Consider the following 4,330-nt stretch of genomic DNA (forward strand, 5'->3'; position numbering starts at 1 on the left):
TGGTCAATGCCTTCAAGAACTCACTATGTAGCAGTGGTGATGAAGGTGGGATCTTGCTGAAGGAGTGATGCTTATTAGAGTTGAAGTCACAGGGTTTTAGCTCAGGCGTCAGAGCCCTGGCGGGACCATGTCCCAACTCTGCCTGCCAGTAGCCAAACTGGAGGCACATTTTCCTGAGAGATCCATTCCCAGGATATAGGCAGTTCATTTTCTTCATTGCAAGAAAGGCAGTGTCCAAGACCTCGCCATTAATCCACCATGGCAAAGGTGGGCAGACTCAATGAGTTTGACATCTCCCACCCAGAGCAGTGGAACTCCTATGTCTCCAGGGTGGACACCTACTTGCGGGCCAACCAGGTCGGAGAGGATGGGTTGAAAGCAGTGACCCTGCTCTGCGTGTGTGGACAGGCCACATATGACATCGCAGAAAATTTGCTGGCGCCAGCCAGCATTGAATCAGTTACGTATGCTGAATTTAAAAAAAGATTGAAAGAGCATTTTGAACCCAAGCTTTCCATAATCGCTTGGCATCATGCTTTCGAACAGAGACAGCAAAAGGCAGGGGAGTCGGTAGCTGAATTTGTAGCCGCAATCCGGCAAGCGTCACGCCATTGCAATTTTTCTGACCTGGAGGATCACCTCAGGGACAGGCTCGTATGAGGGCTGATGAATAGAGGTCTGCAGCAGTGCCTATTTGCAATGGAAAAGCTGTCCTTCCCAGATGCCTTGAAGAAGATCATGACAGACGAGGCCACCGGTGGAGTGATGAAGGCTCTATGGCCTCAAAAGACACACACCCCCAGCCAGGTGACTATGCACCAAGAGTCTGCTGAGCTGGAAGATGCGGTACAGGACGATGAGATTGACCGGTTACAGAGGGAAACTGTTGGACGGCATCGTCCTACAGCACAAGCAACTAGTCCTCAAAGTTGCGCAAGCTGCGGGGGCCAACACAAAAGGACTGAGTGCAGGTTTTGCACAGCAGTGTGCCATGCCTGTGGGAAGCATGGCCACATCACCCAAGTCTCTAGAGGTTGCCAGAGAGATGCTCAGACTACAGATGCCCAGCAGAAAGGTAAATGGGCCCCTGGCCAGAACAGGGTCAGATACTGTTCTGGGAGGAGAAGCATCCTGCGGACGGGGGCCCAACGCCCTCTTAAAGAGAAGCTGAGACTTCAAGTTAAAATACAAGGGGTTCCTTGCTCCATGGAGCTCGACACAGGGTCAGCTCTGTCTATCATTTTGTATAAGACTTTCAGTTATATCTGCAGACAGGGCAAGAAGCGAGTTCAACTCAAACCATCAAGCCTTGTTCTGACAGATTTTCAAAATTGCTGCATCGCGGTAAAAGGTGAAGCCACCGTGAGAGTCAGGTTCAAAGAGTTCAAGGGTCCCCGCAACGTTGTGGTCGTTGAAGGACAACGTACAAATCTAATAGGATTAGACTGATTCAAGGCCCTGGGCATCTGAGTAACTGGCATAAATCACACTCAGATGGGTGACCTGGCAGCAGTATGCCAAGAGTACGCTAATGTGTTCAGTCCTAATTTAGGACAATATAAAGGGGCACCCATATCCCTTCATCTTGATCCGGCTGTCACTCCAATCAGGATTAAACTGCGCAGAGTGCCGTTTGCGCTTAAAGCAAAAATTGATGCAGAATTGGATAAATTAGTGCAACAGGGAGTGCTCCAACCAGTGGACAGTAGCCTGTGGGAGACTCCCATAGTGACCCCAGTGAAGTCAAATGGGGACATTCGTATTTGTGCAGACTAAAAATGCACAATCGACAAGGCACTACAACAACACGCTTACCCAGTGCCAGTGGTTAGTCACATCCTCGCATCACTTCAAGGAGGTCGCTTGTTCGCCAAACTCGACCTCGCACAAGCCTACCAACAGCTTCCAGTTGATGATGCCACAGCTGAGGCACAGACAATCATCACTCATAGAGGGGCATTCAGAGTTCGTCACCTGCAGTTTGGGGTAAGTGTTGCCGCAGGATTGTTCCAAAGCATTATGGAACGGACTCTTAAAAATGTACCAGGCATCTGCCCCTATTTTGATGACATCCTGATTGCAGGTGAATCTGCGGCAGTACTAGCAGATCGCCTCAGAGCAGTACTTCAACGATTTCGTGAAGCGGGGTTGAAGTTAAAGAAAGAAAAGTGTCAGATTGGAGTGAACTCTACTGAGTTCTTGGGATATCGGATAGATTCCGCCGGAATCCACCCATCACAAGCTAAGCTAAAAGCTATCCAACAAGCCCCAAAACCTAAGTCCAAAGGGGAATTACAGGCATTCCTGGGACTTTTAAATTTTTATCACTTGTTTCTGCCACACAAAGCGGCATTGGCTAGCCACTCCATCATCTTTTAGACAAAAAAGCACCCTGGGTTTGGGCAAGCACCCATGACAAAGCATTCAGAGCAGTCAAATCACTGCTATCATCTAACTCCGTGTTAGCACATTTTAATGAGAAACTGACCATGATTTTAGCATGTGATGCATCACCGTGCATCACATGATTTTAGCATGTGATGCATCGGAGCAATTCTAAGCCATAAAATGGCAGATTGCCATGAAGCTCCTATAGCTTATTACTCTAGAACATTATCTGCAGAAGAGAGAAACTATGTGCAGATAGACAAGGAAGCCATCGCTATTGTAGCAGGAATTAAGAAAATCCATGACTTCCTATATGGGCGACCCTTCACCATTTTCACTGATCACAAGCCATTGCTCAGCCTCTTTACAGCAGCCAAGCAGACTCCACAGATTCTATCACCAAGGATGCTGTGATGGTTAATTTTTATGGCTGCCTATTCATACAGGCTAGTCCACAAACCTGGCAAGGAAATGGGTCATGCTGATGCACTCAGCCGACTTCCTCTGCCTCAAACAGATCCAGACCCAGACCCAGCAGCTTGCATCCTGGCAATCCAGGATCTTCCTGAAATGCCCCTTCACACGGGAGATGTAGCTGCAGAAACTGCCACTGACAAAACACTCAGTCGCGTGTTGAGGGGGTGGCCAGAAAACAGGCCAAGTCCCGAGTTCCAGAGTTATACCAGTAAAAAGGATGAGCTGTCAGCCCACAAGGGTTGCATATTGTGGGGAAGCAGGGTGATTGTTCCGCCCACAATGTGAGCCAGAGTATTACAATCTCTGCATAAGGAGCATCCTGGCATCATCAGAATGAAGGCACTTGCATGAAGCTACTTGTGGTGGCCAGGTTTGGATAAAGACATTGAAGCTCAAGTAAGGAGCTGTAGGGTCTGCCAAGAAACCCAGCCAGAAATGCCTCAAGCACCAGAGCACCGCTGGGAGATCATGCAAACTCCATGGTCTTGCATGCATATCGACTTTGCAGGTCCATTTCAGGGACAGGTATACCTCATTGTCGTGGACAGCTATTCAAAATGGCTAGACGTGGTACCTGTCCAATCTATGACTACTGCCAGGACCATACAGGAACTGCGTAGGCTTTTTGCTACACATGGCCTGCTGGACGTCATTGTGTCAGACAACGGGGCACAATTCATGGCAGCAGAGTTCCAGTCCTTCCTTAAAGCTAACATGATTAGGCATACCACTTCAGCCCCATTCCATCCAGCTTCCAATGGCCAAGCTGAATGGATGGTGAGATCCATTAAAGAGTCTCTTAATGACTGGAGACTGGAATCATCCCCTGGCAGACTTCCTTTTATGTCAGCACACAACGCCGAGTACCACTACAGGTCGCAGCCCAGCCAAGCTGAGATGGGGTCGTCGACTAACGACAAAGTTGGACCATCTCCATCCTGACAGAGCAGATGCAGAAACATCACAATCCAAGCCTCCGAGGAATTTACGTGTAGGTGAGCCAGTTTAGGCAAGAAACTATGGGCAGAGGGCACCTTGGGTGGTTACTATTGTGACAAAGGGTATCAGGGCCACTATCCTAAGAGGTGGCCCTGGATGACGGTCGTGTGGTCCTATGCCACATTGACAATTGTGGTGGTGGCTGGCAAGTCAGAGTCCTGGTGCAGAGGACAAGAGAACTATAGACTTGCATAGAGAAGTGGACATTCCCAAATTGGCCAGACCCATAGAGACTGTACAGGTTGATCCAGAGTCAATGCAGAACAGCGAACTGTGTTTGCTGGCAAGTGATGTGAGCAAAAACAGTGGTACAAGTTTATCTGGTTTGGCCGAACGCAGCGGCACCCGTCTACCTGGTGCGGACAGACTTAGCGGCATGGGTCTACCGGGTACGGCTAAACAGCAAGTTGATCGGGAGCCCCAAACAGTTTTGCGGTGCTCCGAAAGAACTCGTAATCCACCAGCA

The 4,330-nt window shown here is 49.1% G+C and overlaps 1 pseudogene; it reads left to right on the forward strand.

The window, feature by feature from the left end:
- The first annotated feature begins 258 nt into the window (after positions 1-258).
- On the forward strand, positions 259-3,807 carry LOC107290835 (annotated as a pseudogene).
- Positions 3,808-4,330: the final 523 nt, after the last annotated feature.

This window comes from Protobothrops mucrosquamatus, unplaced genomic scaffold, assembly GCF_001527695.2.
Source record: "Protobothrops mucrosquamatus isolate PMUCROS unplaced genomic scaffold, P.Mucros_1.0 scaffold982, whole genome shotgun sequence".
Classification (NCBI taxonomy): domain Eukaryota; kingdom Metazoa; phylum Chordata; class Lepidosauria; order Squamata; family Viperidae; genus Protobothrops; species Protobothrops mucrosquamatus.